We start from the raw sequence: 18,036 nt of genomic DNA, 5'->3' as shown, positions 1-18,036 counted from the left end.
CTAAAAATTGTGAGATTTGATATCTACCTGTTTTAATTTGTATTTATTCTTATATTTTGAACCTTTGTTAATATCTGTTTTTTATTTTCAATTCATACATATTATAAAAATCAACAAATCAAATAATATAAAGGAATCAAAGTTGAACATGGCAAAGAGATTGCAAAATACTATCTATCCAAATTTCTACATCTTTCGTAAAATCATGAATAGTTTAATAAGTGTATATGCTTTTATTTTTATAAAATCTTTGTGAACAGAGAAATGTCAAAAAAATGCAGAAGTACTGAAAAACTTGTCGTGTGAAGATGATACAAAGGATGAATGTAAACCAACAACAACTATGAACATCCATTCCATGACCAAAAAGATATGAACATTCATTCCTTGACAAAAAAATATGAACATCCATTTATTCTGTTATGAATAGAAGGTTAAGGAGTAAAAACATCATGGGTCTAAACGTGTTATGAGGTAGAATTGATCAAGAGGAGCAAGTCAAAGTGGAGTTTCATAACCATTTTAAAAGTAGAATTCAAGAACCTAATGTTAGAAAGCCTGATTTGGAAGGAGTCAATTTTGAGAAACTTTCAAGGACATTTTCATCATGTTAGAAAAACAATTTAGTTTAGAGGAAATCAAAGAAGCAATTTGACTTTATGGGAGTGATAAAAATCCGGATCCAAATGACTTCAATATAGTTTTTTTTTAATATTATGAAGTTCTAAGGGAAGATATTTTCGATTTTGTGAATAAATTCCATAAAAACACTAAGCTGCCTAAAGCCATCACTGAACGCTTTCCGCTGTGATTTCAAAAACTATCAACCTTCAAAAAGTTGTTGAATTTAGATCTATTTGTCTTATAGGTTCTTTATACATAATAATTTCTAGGCTTTTGACTACTAAATTGAAGAAAGTGGTTGAATCCTTAATTTCGGAGAGTCAATCGACCTTCATACCTAATAGACAAATGTTTGATGGAGTTTTGATAATTAACAAGTTAATGGACTTTGAAAAGAGGAAGACAAACGAGTGTAACTTTGAAAAGACATTTGATTGTGTGTCTTGGAATTATGTAAGATATATTTTGCAAAAGGTGGGATTTGGGCATAAGTGGTTAAAGTGGACATAAGCTATTGTGTTCTCAAGTAGCATGACGATGTTTATCTAAATCTTCTTATGGTTTTGAATCGTTTATAACAATATATAAAGACAAAACTTAATTTTGGCGTAACCTATTTTCTTTTTCGGTATTTCTAACCACCAAATTATTCCACTCACGTTATTGATTTGCTTGAAGAAAAATCGGTTCAATAAAATCACGTCACAATGCGGTTTTCTCAATTCAAACAAAATTTAATACGCAAATATTATCTATTACAAACAAAACTTAATATATGTCTGACCATATATTTCATTATATAAATAATTTATATTAAAATCAAAATTATAAAAAAAGATGCCATTAATATTTTCACACGTTGGCGCAATAAAAAAACGGATAAACGGACACGGAGTATTCGTTTGGACGCTAATTTATTATAATATTAAAGTATATTATCTCTCATAAAACATCTTTACTTATTTTAGTCTTTCAATTTAATAGAATTATAATCAGGATCTTGTCGAAAATAATGTGGGATGCTGTAAGTATTTGTTATAATATTATAATTAAAATTTTCACAAAATAATATATAATTTAAATAAAATTTTAAAATAAATTAAAATTAGCATAATTATATAGAGATTAATTGTTATGCATTGTCCGTGTAAAAAAATTTACACTGTCGATGCATCACAATCATCCGTTTGTATTACTTTTTAAATGTTTAAATTAAAAGTCAAACCTTTCAAATATATCAGTGATTGTGATTAACTGACAGTGTAAAAAATCTTTACACTGTCGGTGTATATCAATTAAATTCAATTATATATATATATATAATTTAATAATTTTGTCATAATTCTATTGTATGAATTATATAAGTTGTTGGTTATAAATGGCTTTAAAAAGTGGCATGCTTATATATTATATATATTTTAATGTTATTAACATTATATATATATATATATATATATATATATATATATATATATATATATATATATATATATATATATATATATATATATATATATATATATATATATATTATAATATATTTTTTCTATCTCAAAAATTATTGTATATATAAAAATTATTTATTATAAAATATTTAATGCAATTTTTATTTTTATTTCTATTATATCATCTAATTAGTATTTTTAATTTATTATTTTCTCATTTTATATTAACGTTAATTTAAGTACACCAACGATAAGGATAATTTAATAAAATTATTATTTTCTTTTTTATTGATTATATTTTCTTAATTTGCACAAAAATATCAAATATGATACTTATCTTGAAAGGTGTATGGCTATTACACTAAATGTTACTGTATATCTTTTTAATAGAAAATCATGGGTTCACATAAGTATAGCCTAGAGAGGTGCAGAGTAGTCTAAGAAAATCGAAAAAGCTATGCGGTCTAACTAGAAAGTGTATAGCTATTACACTAATCGGAGAAGTTAATATTTTTTAGGGGTGCAATGGCACCCTCACGCTCCTTATAAGATCCGTCACTAATTATAATGCTTTTTCTTACAAAAATTTATCGTAATATTATTAAAGTAATATTTGGATGTTCAAATCCAAATTGATTAAAAAAAATTGCAAATTAATTTTAAAAAACAAAAAACTGTCAAATAAATTAAAAAAATTATTGGATGTGCGGATGTCATTTTGTAAAAATCATTCGGTTTGGATTGAATTTTTGATTGATTTTTTAAAATCAATCCAAACTGAATCGAATTGTATACATATATTTATATATTTATTTATTTATTATTAGTATGAAATATTGTGTTAATTTATTAATAAATGATATTTATTTTTTTAAAATATTATTTATTAATTTAATTTAATCTATTTATTTTTATTATTTCATTTATTTCAAAAGTAAGCAACCATTATCATATTTTAATATTAATTTTTAATATAGTATATGTTATATATTATATCAAACTGATTATTTATTTAGTACTTTTATAATATTAAATATAAAAAATATAACTTATAAATTGGATATTCAAAAAATTGGTCCAAATCAAATCGCATGAAATTAGATCGGATCATATCAGATTTTTGTAACCAACCATCCAAAACTGAACTGAACCATGAGTAAATTTATCTTTAGATGAGATGATATATGTCTTCAAAGTTGATCTAAATCGCACCGCGAACACCTCTATTCATAAATTTAAAAAAAAAATCATTCGGGAACCATAAATGAATGTAGTTGAATAACTGATGATCTTGAATGATATCTCTGATCTCCTTTACGGTGGCGCGATGTGGACTTGCATGGTTAGTAGTCTAATGTCCAAGTTAGTTCAAGATTTCAGATGAGTATAGTGAAAATGGAGATCAAATATTGTACCTTGCTCTTGGCATGTGAACTGATTTTATACTTTGGCATTAATCTCATATAATAAGGCTTTTATAATTTAGCGTGCTCCTGTTTCATCAATCCCATATAATCAGGTACCCATTTAACTCAAGCTTTTACCTTTTACATTTTCTATTTTTTAATCAGGATTAGCGATAATACTGTTGATTTAATGAATGATTTTGCAGTTGAAATTTCACCTGCTTTTGCAATGGGGGCATCCTTTGATCCTTATCTTCCTTCTCTTAGTAACGATCACATAGGGTCGAAAATTATACATATCTCTGATGATTCTTACTCAGAAGGGGGATCTAGGGATTCTTCAGGGGAAGAAACTTTGTCATCTGGTTCATTATATGCTCTCATATCGAATGTTAGGGGAGAAATAAATTGCATTGAGGTCCCTATGCCTCATTGTTTCTTGTCGGAAGAGGGGGTACGAGCCAATTTGCAAATAAAAGAACATGTTAGAGATTACATTCAACTTTGTCTGTAGACCAAAGGTTGTGAGCCTAGTGACATTGATGGGTTGGCCCACTTAAATCTTTGAAGTCGGTCGGGTGCGTTGGAATATGACTTGGTAGATGCAAAAGTAGCATGCACTTCCTCGGCTCTGAGCATTAAGTCTTACATATATGTGGTTGGCATTATGGTCGGTGACCCTTTGGAGTGGTTAGCCCTTCTAATGTCAAGGGAAAAAGGGGTATGCAGTTATTTTGATGGTTGCATGATCCCATTTTATGAATGCATGTTTACAAGAATAGGACTTGAGTTTCCTTTTTCTAAATATGAGGTAGTCGTCCTGAAATATTTAAAAGTTGCTTATTCCCAACTTCATATGAGGTCATGGGCATATGTAAGGGTATTTCAACTATGTGTCGAGCACAAGTTCTAGAAACCCTCTCTTAGCTTTTTTTTATCTTTTCCATCTGAGGCATACTTCCCTGAACAACTTTGGTAAGCAAAGGCTTATTTACTTCCATCCGTTCCACCCTTGGTTCAACCTCTTTACTCTGGACGAGGGTGACTTACTAGAATATTTTTTTTTATTTGTGAAGCCTCTCACCCTCACAATCCACTTTGTTTTCAGTTATCTTCCTGGCAATTTTCCTCTCTTCTGTTTGGTTTTAGTACCCAAGGCACTGATTGAATATCCATTTTAACATATACCAAGCTGAGCTCTCCTTCTTTGGACAAGGTGATAATGAAAGAGGTAGCACAATCTTGGTTATAAGGATGGGTTTGGTTTTAGCGAGGTGTCCTCCACCAAAGTGAGAAAAATGAGAATTGATACTCATGTTATCTTGAGAGTAGTTAGCAAAGAGGAGAGAAGGAAGATTTTTGGTGAGAATAGAGTCTTCGTGCTTTTTTTTACATGCGTGATTGCATTTTGCATATGGTATTGACAAAGTAAGAAAGTTGACGTTGTTCCACAACCTTGCCAATGCTCAAGGTATTCAGACCATGATGAATAATATGTTGTCTGCCTCTACCTCTATTCCTTTGGCGACTAATGTTCTTGTTCTTGTCTCTTCCTATATCCCGGTTATAAAAGCTTATGCTTCCACTCTCGAGGTGGATCATCTTGTGGACGTTATGGCAATTTTTATAGTGGAGGAATCAACCCCACATTCATTCAACAAATATGGCCCGAGATGAGGAACAACAGTCTTCTCGGACTTAGTGTTATCCTAAACAGACTCGTGTTGCCGAGGGTAATGCTTTCTTAAAGATAACTCCCTTCATAAATATATCGAATGTCTTTTCTTCCTGTCTTCCACGCAAACCTAAGGAGGTTTACACTACTATTTTGACGTCAGAAATATCCTTCGTCCAAAATCTCCCTGAGAAAGATAAGATGGAACTTATTTTCCAGCTTGCTCACAGCATGTTCAAAGTTGTTTATTTCTTCTCTCTTGTCTCTGCTGGACGGGGAGATGTCTTGGTCTCGGGTAATCCCTCCAAGGAAAGGGGTACATGGAAATGGAAGGTTAAAACTATGGATCTAAGGTGAATTGATCTTTATAAGAAGCTTATTACGATGCATGAGAAGGTTAAAGCTGCCAATTCTTTGCAAGAGGCGACAAAAATACATGGCTCCCATTCTGCTATGGCGGCTCGTGTGACTGAGCTGAAGGATTCTCTCAAGGATGTGGAGAAGCGGTATAAGGTTGCTTCTGATTTTGTTGAGAAGAATACTCGTCGGGTGGAGGAGCACCGGAAATCCCTTATTTAGGAAATCAAGGCCCGTGCAAAGGCCTTGAAACCTCTCCAGGACGAGGTGGCTGGTTTGAAGTGGGCGCTTCGTGACTCTTTTCAGCGGACTATACAGGACGTGACCAGAGTCTTTGAACGAGTTATAGAACATACAAGTAAGTTTTTCCCCGATGTTGTAATTTCTTCCGAGGCGTTGGATCCATTTATGTTTACTCTCGGGGTGACTTGATGAGGTGGTCCTGGTACCTCAGCTTCAGATTCCTCAGCTTGATTTTTTTTGCTTTGTAATATTTTATTTCATGCGATTCTTCCCAGACTTTTTGTGCCTTCGGTGTAATGTTATTGAATGTTTAATGTAAATACTTTACCTCGATGATTCAAGTGGCATTCTCTTTACAACTTTACACTTGTCTTTGTTGTATCATTAATGTTGTTTATGAATTGTTGTAACCTTGGAACTTATTCTTTTACCCTGTAAAGTTTACGTATTTAGGTCGGACCATCGGCGTTCATCATCTATGGAAGGATATTTAATTTGGGCGCGAGAGGCTTATCTGCTTACTTTACAAAGGAAACAATGTTTTTCATCGCAATGAAATGGAAAATATGCCTCTTGAATGGAATGTGTCTAAGTTGTGACAGAATCGCAGAAATATGTTAAGTTTGTATCAAATACACATTCATGTGAGAATGCGTTTAAGTCGTATCAGAATTTCAAAACTGCTTTAAATCGGTGTCGGATATGCAATTTATGCATTTCGTCTTTGTTACCCCTGACTTGGATTGTAACACCCTAATTTTTTATTTAGTTAAGAACCTTAAGTTAAATATTTATCTATTTATTTTATTTAAAGTAATAATATTTAGGTTGGTTGGTAATCAATTTATTATTATTATTATTAATTATAGGAGTGAGTAAAAAATATAGTGTGATTTTGTGGTGTAAATGAAAAAAAAAGTAGAAAGAAACGGTAACATGGGTGTGTGTTGTGTGTAGTTAGTTAATTAGTACGAGGGATATTGGAGATATATAATTGGAGGGGGGAAATAGTAAGTAGCTCTTGAGTCCATAATTTTCTCCACTATTCACACAACTTCTCCACCTTTTAATGTAAAGAAAAGGAAAAAGAAAAGTCAAAACTTTTTTTCAGCTCATAAGAGAGTCAAGGCCTCCCAATTAACACAAAAATAAATCATCACGCTGATAACACGAAATTATATCACATTTTAGGACTTAATTCAATTAAATTATATTATTATTTACTTTAATTTATTTCATTTTATCAGATATTACGCAGTATTTCCTTTCTATTTATCTCAGGTATCTATTTGAAGCAAAAGTAAAAAAAGGAAGAAAAGGAGGTGCAAAAAGAAGTTTCTGGAAACAAATAGCAAAAGTCAAGCCCAGCCCAAAGAAGGCACAGGCGTTGTGCCTGTGACGAGCGTCACAGAGGTTGTGACGAGCGTCACGCTATATGCACTTGTGTGACGAGCGTCACACATGGTGTGACGGACGTCACACCATTCCCCTATATTTGAGGCACAAGGAACGCTTCAGAGACGTTGAGAGAGAGTTGAGCCTTATTTCCACGCCCAACTATTCTGCACGTTGAAGACTTTTGACGCGGAAGCAGTTGCAGGAGGTAGCATATAAATAGTAGCTTTTTGGAAAGCTCAGGGTTCGACGCTTTTTCCAGATTTTTGTCGTTTTCGCATTTTTTTCTTCTTCCAGCAGCTTAGGCATATTTTTACAGTATTACTTTGACAAATTTTTATATTGTTTTCCTTTTGCAATTCTATTTTCTTTTCTAGCTCTTAATTAATTTTTCGCACAATAGTTTCTACACCGGAAACTATTGTGTACCTTTTACCGGATCTAACCTTACGTTAGAATCTAGTTTTTTTTATTCCTTCGTTTTATTTTTCTGCCTGATTGAAGAACTCAAGAACAAATCCAACCGGTCTGTGGTGGAGTGTTCAAGACTGCTGTTTAATTATTCAGGTTCTATATTTATTTGTTGAATTTATATATGCTTGTTTTTACTATTAATTTATACTGTTTGTCTGCGATGAGTCTGTTTATGCATGATATTTATTTAAATCTGTTTAGCATGTCTGGCTAATTTATTTAGGTATCGGTATGTAAAGTAAGCGGAATGAAGGAATCAAAACTAAGTTGGTTTATTTAAGTTTAAAATTAAAATCACTCTTTTTAGGGTCTCAATTTACAGGTTTATTAACAAAGTTTTTGTACGAAAGTAAAAGACATAAAGAAGTTAAAATCAATAGAGCGAGAGTTTGAGGTTTTGACTGGACAGTGTAAATTGGACATTAATTCTAGATCAGGGCGAGAGCAATTTTTAGAGTTAATTAAATTCTAACCTTTTTCAAAAAGTATTTTTAAAGATTGAATGTGAGGGCGAGAGTTAAGCATTTGAGTTTAATTATATAACCTAAGTCAACAGAGCGAGAGTTTGAGATAAGGGTGTTTAAAGGATTAGTGTTTTCTTAAAAAGAGTTTCTACGGATTCTATTGTTTTCAAAAAGTGGTTTTTGACTTAACTATAAGTGACAGCTACGTTAATATAAAATCATAGTTTATTCAACAGAGCGAGAGTTTGAGATAAAACTTTTAACCAATAACGTCAACTGAAAAGATTTACTTTAAAACCAAGAAACCAATAAAGAATTGATTCCCTAATTACGACGAACTACATACTGATATCCGCTTTATTGATATTTAATCTAGAATTTAGTTTAGTTTTAGCCTTTTCCCCCAAAAAACAAAGTATTGCCTGCCTTAGCTTTACGAAGTAACCTTAGATAACGGTATATCGATTCATAAGTCCCTGTGGGATCGATATCTTTTAAAACTACGCGATAGAACTGTGCACTTGCAGTTTGTACCCCAATTCGACTCATAAAGTCGAGCGATCAAGTTTTTGGCGCCGTTGCCGGGGACTTTTATTTAGTCGATATCGTAACTCTCCTGTTACGCTGTAGAGACTAAGGTTTTTCTTTTTCTTTTCTTTCTTTCATTGATTTGTATGCCACGCACTCGCTCTCAAGGCGAACCGCTCTACTTACGAATCAACGATATCGAACTATATCTCCGAGTCTTACGACGAATTCGGGAATATCGTGCTGCGAACAATCTCCCTCCTGTAGAACTTCCTGATTTCAAAAATATTTTCCCTTCGATACCCGAGATGGCAGAACCAGCTCGTGCTCTTAGAGATTACGCCGCTCCATCGCAAGATGAACCGCATTCAAGTATTGCTCCACCCGCAATCGAAGCAAACAACTTTGAACTCAAACCTTCACTGTTGCAGGCAGTGCAACAGAACCAATTCTCTGGGAATCCTACCGAGGATCCTAACCTTCATTTATCCGTATTTGTCCAATACGCTGATACTGTTAAAGCTAATGGTGTCACTTCAAAGGCAATTCGACTTCGTCTTTTTCCTTTCTCACTAAGAGATAGCGCTAGAAGATGGCTTCAATCTCTTCCTTCCAACTCAGTCACCACATGGAACGAGTTGAAGAAAGTTTTTCTTGCTCGATATTTTCCGCCAAGCAAAACAGCTATGTTAAGAGCCCAAATAAATGGATTTAAACAGAAAGATAACGAGTCTCTTTTCGAAGCATGGGAAAGATACAAAGACATGATGAGACTTTGTCCACGCCATGGTTTAGAAGACTGGTTAGTAATTCATACATTCTATAATGGTCTCCTGTACAACACAAGGTTAACAATAGATGCCGCCGCAGGTGGTGCGCTAATGAACAAACCTTATGCTGACGCTTACCAACTTATCGAAAGCATGGCTCAAAACCACTATCAGTGGGGAACCGAACGAACAATGGTGGAAAAACCTCAAACGAAAACTGGCATGTACGAGATAAGTAACCTTGATCATGTTAATGCAAAAGTGGATGCTCTGGTCCAGAAAATTGAAAGTTTAAATGTATCACCTCCAGCCACAGTAGTTGCCATAACTCAGAATTGCGAAGTCTGTGGAATCCAAGGTCACACTCCTGCAGATTGTCAACTCCTAACAGGAATCCAAGCGGAGCAAGTAAACTATGCTCAAGGAAGCCCCTATTCGCATACCTATAACTTAAATTGGAAGAATCATCCAAATTTTTCATATAAGAGTAATAATGCTCTATACGCACCTGGACAATCTCCAAATCAAGCCCCAGCTATACCTCCGGGATATCAGAAGCCGACCCCATCTACATCTAACAATAACGCCCCTAGGAAATCCAACTTGGAAATCATGATGGAAAACTTTATAGCTTCTCAACAGCAAACCAATAAAGATTTCTTAAACCAGAATGTACACACTGGCGAACAAATTAAACAACTAGCAAGTAAAGTGGATGCCCTGGCTACTCATAACAAAATGCTGGAAACGCAAATATCACAAGTAGCTCAACAACAAGCACCTACTGCTGCCCCAACTGGTACATTTCCTGGCCAACCCCAACCTAACCCAAGAAGCCACGCTCATGCAATTATACTAAGAAGTGGAACGGAAGTGGAAGGACTGTCTGACCCAAGGATAGAAAACCAAAACTCTGAAAGGTCAACTGAGGAAAGTGAACCTAAGGAAAAGGCAGAGAGTAATAAGGAAACCGTAGAAAAGAAGGAACCTTATGTACCTCCACCACCTTATAAACCACTTATCCCTTACCCTCAAAGGCTTGTTAAAACCAAAGATGCGGGCCAATTTAAAAAATTTGTCGACCTACTAAAACAATTAAACGTCACTATTCCGTTTACAGAAGCTATTACGCAGATGCCCTCATATGCCAAGTTTTTAAAAGAAATTCTTTCTAATAAAAGAAAACTTGAAGATAGCGAAACCGTTACACTTACTGCTGAATGTAGTGCTATAATACAGAATATGCCTCCTAAACTTAAAGACCCAGGTAGTTTCTCTATACCCTGTCACATAGGAAAATTTGTCATTGACAAAGCCTTATGCGATTTAGGAGCCGGTATTAGTGTTATGCCTTTATCCATATGCAAGAGACTTGAACTGGGAGAATTAAGACCAACTAAAATGTCTGTGCAACTAGCAGATCGTTCCGTAAAATATCCTGTAGGAATTCTTGAAAACATTCCAGTGCGCATAGGTCAATTCTACATTCCAACTGATTTTATAATTATGGATATTAGAGAAGATGAAGTTACGCCCATTATACTGGGAAGACCGTTCTTAGCAACCGCCGGTGCAATCATAGACGTAAAACGAGGGCGACTCACTTTCGAAGTAGGAGAAGAGAAAATTGAGTTCATTCTTTCCCAATTTTTGAAAGCACCTGCAATAGAAGATACATGTTACTTCATGGATATCATCGATGAATGCATAAAAGAAACGGAGTTAGAAAAAGACAAATCATCTGACTACCTTGTAGAAGACAAACTTAACCAATGTTTAGCAATAACACCGGACCCTACGCAATGCCTCAAGAAACCAACCTTAGACCTGAAAACACTTCCCAAGAATCTGAGATATGAATTCCTAGACTTGGAGCTTGAACGACCAGTGATAGTTAATGCTGACCTAGGAAGACTCGAAACAGAAAAACTCCTGCATATCTTAAGAAAATATCCAACCGCACTAGGTTATAACATCACCGATCTTAAAGGAATAAGTCCTTCTATTTGTATGCATCGCATCATGTTAGAAGAAGACTGTAAAACTTCTAGGGAACACCAGAGAAGACTAAACCCGATCCTAAGTGAGGTAGCGAAGAAGGAAATAACCAAGTTATTAGAGGCAGGTATCATATATCCTATATCTGATAGCAAATGGGTTAGTCTTGTACACGTAGTACCAAAGAAAGGAGGTATAACAGTCATTGAAAATGAAAAAGGAGAAACTATAACCAAACGAATCGAATCGGGATGGAGAATGTGCATTGACTATAGGAAACTAAACAAAGCAACCCGAAAAGATCATTTCCCTTTACCATTCATTGACCAGATGTTAGAACGATTAGCAAAACATTCACATTTCTGCTATCTAGACGGTTACTCAGGTTTCTTTCAAATACCAATTCACCCTGATGACCAAGAAAAGACAACGTTCACGTGCCCTTTTGGTACCTTCGCTTATAGACGAATGTCGTTTGGCTTGTGTAATGCTCCTGCAACTTTCCAAAGATGCATGATGGCAATATTCGCCGATTTCCTAGAAAACATCATGGAAGTATTTATGGATGACTTTTCCATATGCGGACAAAGCTTTGAAGAATGTCTTGAAAACCTAGAGAAAGTTCTAGAGCGATGTGTAAAAGTAAACCTAGTACTTAATTGGGAAAAATGCCACTTTATGGTACAAGAAGGAATTGTTTTAGGACACATCATCTCAAATAGAGGAATTGAAGTAGACAAGGCCAAAATAGAGGTAATCGAAAACCTTCAACCTCCGAAGACTATGAGAGAAGTACGAAGCTTCTTAGGACATGCCGGTTTTTACCGACGATTCATTAAAGACTTCTCTAAAATAACTAAACCGTTGACCGGATTATTGATGAAAGATGCTGAATTCATATTCGACAACAAATGTTTAGAAGCATTTCAAACGCTTAAACAAGCACTGATCTCCGCACCCATAATGCAGACACCAGATTGGAATGAACCATTCGAAATAATGTGTGATGCCAACGATTATGCTGTAGGTGCTGTTTTAGGACAACGAAAAGATAAAAAGCTTCATGTTATATATTACGCAAGTAGAACTCTAGATGAAGCACAAATGAATTACGCCACAACCGAGAAAGAACTTCTAGCAGTAGTGTTTGCGCTAGATAAATTTCGTTCTTACTTAGTCGGAGCCAAAATAATCATCTACACTGACCACGCTGCTATCAAATACCTCTTAACTAAAAAGGATGCAAAACCTAGACTCCTAAGGTGGATCCTGTTACTACAAGAGTTCAATTTGGAAATCAAAGACAAGAAAGGAACTGAAAACGTAGTAGCAGATCACCTCTCTAGACTTGAGAACCTTGAACCGGAAAGAACAGCAATTAACGATGATTTCTCGTACGATAAGCTTATAGCTACTTTAGAAGAAAACAACACTGATAAACAGGTAGAAACTACCTTAGCAATATCTGTTACACCGTGGTACGCTGACCTCGTCAATTATTTAGCTGCCGGAATAGTTCCATCTACCTTATCGTACCAGCAAAAGAAACGATTCTTCTATGATATAAAACATTATTACTGGGATGACCCCTTACTTTTTAAAAGAGGTCCCGATGGTATTTTCCGTCGGTGTATACCCGAAGAAGAGGTAGAAAGTATAATCCAACACTGTCACTCCGCTTCTTATGGTGGACACGCAAGTACATCCAAGACCTGCTCTAAAATCCTACAAGCCGGTTTTTATTGGCCAAGTATATGGAAGGATGTACATGCAACTATTAAGAAATGTGACAGATGTCAACGCACAGGAAACATATCTAGACGTGACGAGATGCCACAAAAGGGCGTTTTGGAAGTCGAGATTTTCGACGTATGGGGAATAGACTTCATGGGACCTTTTCCATCCTCTTTCGACAACAAATACATACTCGTGGCAGTTGACTACGTATCAAAATGGATTGAAGCTATAGCTTCCCCAATAAACGACACACGAGTAGTAACTAGACTCTTTAAGAATATAATATTTCCAAGGTTTGGTGTCCCAAGAATAGTTGTCAGTGATGGTGGATCGCATTTCATATCCAAAGTACTAGAAAAACTACTGCTTAAGTATGGCGTAAGACATAGAGTAGCGACACCTTACCACCCTTAAACCAGTGGGCAAGTGGAAGTATCTAACAGAGAAATCAAACAGATACTAGAAAAAACAGTCGCCACTTCAAGGAAAGACTGGTCATTGAAATTACCAGAAGCTTTATGGGCATACCGAACTGCTTACAAAACACCCATAGGGACAACCCCATTTAAGCTAATTTATGGAAAATCATGTCACCTCCCGGTAGAATTAGAACATAAAGCCTATTGGGCTATTAAAAATCTAAATTTAAACTATAAAGCCGCCGGTGAAAAGAGAATCCTTGATATAAGCGAATTAGAGGAACTCAGAAGAGACGCTTACGAAAATGCCAGAATTTACAAAGAAAGAACAAAACAATGGCATGACAAGCGCATATCAAGGAAAATCTTCAAACAAGGCGATACAGTCCTTTTATTTAACTCCAGACTAAAGTTATTTCCGGGAAAACTACGATCTAGATGGTCAGGTCCTTTTCAAATCACCAATGTTTTTCCTAGTGGAGCAGTAGAAATTAAAGGCAAATCTATGGAACCATTTACCGTAAACGGGCAACGTCTAAAACATTATCACTATGCAGAAAACAATGAAGATTCGCAAGTCTTGCACTTAGACGAAATGCCTCCAGAAATTATAGATTGTAATTGATTGTTTTTATGTCGAGCTTGCGACATTAAACAAAGCGCTTAGTGGGAGACAACCCACAAATTATTTTATTATTTCCTTATTCTATTATTATTATTTTTCTAATTCTTCCTTAATTATTCTTTTAATTTCTGTTTAGTATTCATTCTTAATTTATTTTAATTTATTAAAAACTTTTCTCTTCTTTCGGCATTTGGCCAAATCCTGACTAAAACTCTTGTTTTTCTTTTCTCTAGCTAACACTAACCTGATGGGACATATTGATCGTATGGGTATCAAATTCAGAGGAACAGCTCAGAAACAAAAGTTTGAGGAACTAGCCACGAGAGAGATGCTACCTAGCCTGTATGCTGATGACTGGGCAATGACTGCCCTTGGACTAAGACAAAGTGTCTTGTATTTGCTGAATCAGATAGGGTGGGAAACCGCTCCTATCCGTAGATAATTTGTCACTTACCGGAGACTGACTCTAGAATTCCTTAGTTCTCTGATCTATCTACCCAGCCATGGAAAAGGAATAAGCAGAGGTTTTATACAGTTCAGAATGTTTAACATGGAGTACCAATTTAATATTCAAGATTTTACCAACATTTTAGGCTTCCCTACATCCTTTGACACATTCACAGTGAGCCAAGATGAACTTTTTGAATATAGAAAACTTGAACACTTTTGGGGTAACTTGACTGGAAATGACGATCCCGAGGAACATGAGTTTCTCTCTGGAAACATATATAACCCGGCCTTCCGTTATTTCCATAAGATCCTGACCCACATCTTATTTGGGAAGAAGCCAAACAGTACCACAGTTTCACGTGATGAACTCTTCATCATATTTTGTGCTTCTCATAACCGTCCAGTAAACGGTGCCACTTTTATGTTAGCAAATTTGGACCACCTTATCCAAGATGAGCGAGCACCAATCCGAATAGGCGGTTTGATAACTATGATAGGTAATGCTATTGGATTACGTCAGCCTATGCTTGACTTAAGCCCTTTTTGTGGCATTACTACTATGAGTATACCCTTCCTCTTCAACACTTTGTTTATAGCAAACCTAGGGTCTGATGAGTTTGGGCTTATTATTGATAACCAAGTTCTTTGCCTATTCACCATGCCCGATCCTAGGACTAGTGTTCATAACCACAACAACTGGCTCTACAACCTGAACGAAACCCCCTCTCCTGCTAGATCCACCGAATCCATCCAGGACTATGAGATTTGTGATGACTATGAGATTTATGATGACCAGATTCCTTATGCTGAATCAGATCCTCAGACACCATCTGGATATCATGATATTGATCCTCCTCCTCAACCTGCTCAGACCGAAGAATCGGCAATACCCGACCTTAGACATCATATGCCCGGAACTGATTATAACACTGCCATGGAAGCTTTGATGTCAGAACAAGATGCCCTCAGAGAAGAATTCACTAGCCTTAGGCACGAATTTCTGAGATACATGAATAGTATGACAAACCAGTTTCACGAGTTGCTACACCGTGTTAACTCCTTTGCTCCTCCGGCCAGAGATCGTGCAGATGGATAGAATTTATTTATTTTTCTTAGTTATTTAGTCTTAAGCTAGATTAATTTTTTAATGTTATTCCAAATTATATTCGTATTTGTTTCTCTTTCGCACTTTTTGTTTTTCTCCTTGTTACATTATGATTATTTTATTGAAGCTATTTATTCATTTTATTATGTAATATCTGCTCTCTACTTTTGCTGCCTACATGACTTATTAAAGAAAAATATATTTATGCACTACTATGCAAAGTAGAATAGCATGCAAGAGAAATTAATTAGCAAAATAAAATAATCAAAAGCAAAACAAAATAATAAAAATAAATATATTACCAAAGTAACTATGAAGAACGCTAGCTGAAGCCTTGCCAAAAAGACTGTGTGACGAGCGTCACACAACCTATGACGGACGGCACGCCAAGTACTTGTGACGCCCGTCATGCATCTGTAACGAGCGTAACACCCTCCAGACTAGGTGAACGTTACAGTGCCGTTGGAGACGAACGTACACCCTTCAACTTTTTATCTTCCCCATTTATTCACATTTACCCACATTTATTTACTTTTCAACCACCTCCTTTCCAATTTCCAAATTTTTTCCTATAAATACCCACCAAACCTCCCTTCATTCACCACAAACCATTCTCTAATATCAAATACATTTCCTTTCTTTCCAAATTACTCCTTCAAATTCATTCGTCACTATGGCGGAAAACCAGAATTTCGGAAATATCATCTTCCGATCCGAAGATGAAAATTATCAAAGGGAGCAATTCGAGCGTTTCCAACAGCGAGGCGTCGTCTCCACCAGGTATCCTGATTTAACTTGTTTACAACAATTAGGATTACTCCAAGGTATCGAGTGGATGCTTCGCCTTGCCGACTTAACCTTCCTTTGCACTCATAATCAACTCACCTACCCCTCCCTAACCTTAGAATTCTTAAGTTCATACGAATACACCACTCCCGCCGGTGAAGACGAATTTTTAACCGGTACCGCAACCTTCCGTATGTTCAATACCGAGTACTCCTTAACCCAAAACCAATTGAGTACCATGCTACAATTTCCCATAGAAGGTCAGGTACACCCCAGAATACCTCCAAACTCAAACTGGAACACAGTTGCCATTTTCGATCTTTTCAAGCGAATATCCGGTATAGATGCCAACAACTGGGAAGAGCTCCTTCTTTCCCACATACATAACCCAACTATCTGGTACTTTATCTGCATCTTGCAAAACACCGTTTTTGGAAGACCGAACAACAACAAGGTCAACTCAAAGGAGTTATTCTTCCTCCATTGCGTCTTCGAACCGGATACTAAGGTAAACGCCGCCTCCTTTCTATTTCATCATATCCGCACCTTATGTGCTAGAGGCCGGCAACCTTTTATAATTGGTGGATTAATCACCACCATAGCACTTGGCTTAAACCTAGGGGACCAACTCCAAACTTTAGAATCTTTACCTCCCCTATTTATGGATATAGGCTACTGTCGGTCTAGCCGCCTAATAAAGAACCGAATAGGCGGAAAATATTACCTTATGGTGAATAACCAGACCGTCCCAAGCGTTGTTCTCCCCAACATTTCCCTAACAGATGTCACCAATCCCAACCGCCACCTCTATGATCTGAATGCTCCCGAAGCTACCGAGCCTTCGCATACAAACCCGTCTGCAGACGAGTTCGAAGATATGGAGCAAGGTGATAACGCTCCTGCACAACAATCAGTTCCGCTCAACCCTTCCGATACTGCAGCTGGCCCATCCTCCTGACGTCGTCGACGAAGAAGGCCTGCAACCAACGACGACATCATGGATGCTATTGATGGTATGCAAGCACAGAATGTCAAGATGATGCAAATGATGCGTCAAATGCAACAACAGCAGGAAGAGAGGAATACCATAACCAATCAGCGGTTCACTGAGTTGCTTAGCAAGTTTGACAACTTAGACTTACGTCAGCGATCACCAGGCCCAAGAACAAGAGGCGGAAGGCCACATTGATTTTAGTTCCCTTTTCTTTTCCTTTTTGTATTTCGTTTCCTTAAAACATTGGGGACAATGTTTAATTTAAGTATGGGGGGAAAACCATGTTCTTTCTATCCTCCTTTTTCCCTTTTCAAGTATGTACTTTTCTTTTCATTGTTATTTCCCTTATAAAATATATATATATATATATATATATATATATATATATATATATATATATATATATATATATATATATATATATATATATATATATATATATATATATATATATATATATATATATATATATATATATATATATATATATATATATATATATATATATATATATATATATATATTATCATAATATAGATTT

At 35.6% G+C, this 18,036-nt stretch overlaps 1 non-coding gene across 1 annotated transcript; it reads right to left on the bottom strand.

Annotated features, from left to right (window-relative positions):
* Window positions 1-9,297: 9,297 nt before the first annotated feature.
* On the bottom strand, window positions 9,298-9,404 carry LOC127124401 (small nucleolar RNA R71). The gene has a single exon (XR_007803900.1). It is a non-coding gene; the product is annotated as a small nucleolar RNA R71 (small nucleolar RNA).
* Window positions 9,405-18,036: the final 8,632 nt, after the last annotated feature.

This window comes from Lathyrus oleraceus, chromosome 2 (assembly GCF_024323335.1).
Source record: "Lathyrus oleraceus cultivar Zhongwan6 chromosome 2, CAAS_Psat_ZW6_1.0, whole genome shotgun sequence".
Taxonomy (NCBI): Eukaryota; Viridiplantae; Streptophyta; class Magnoliopsida; order Fabales; family Fabaceae; genus Lathyrus; species Lathyrus oleraceus.
This window is presented reverse-complemented; position numbering and strand designations above follow the sequence as displayed.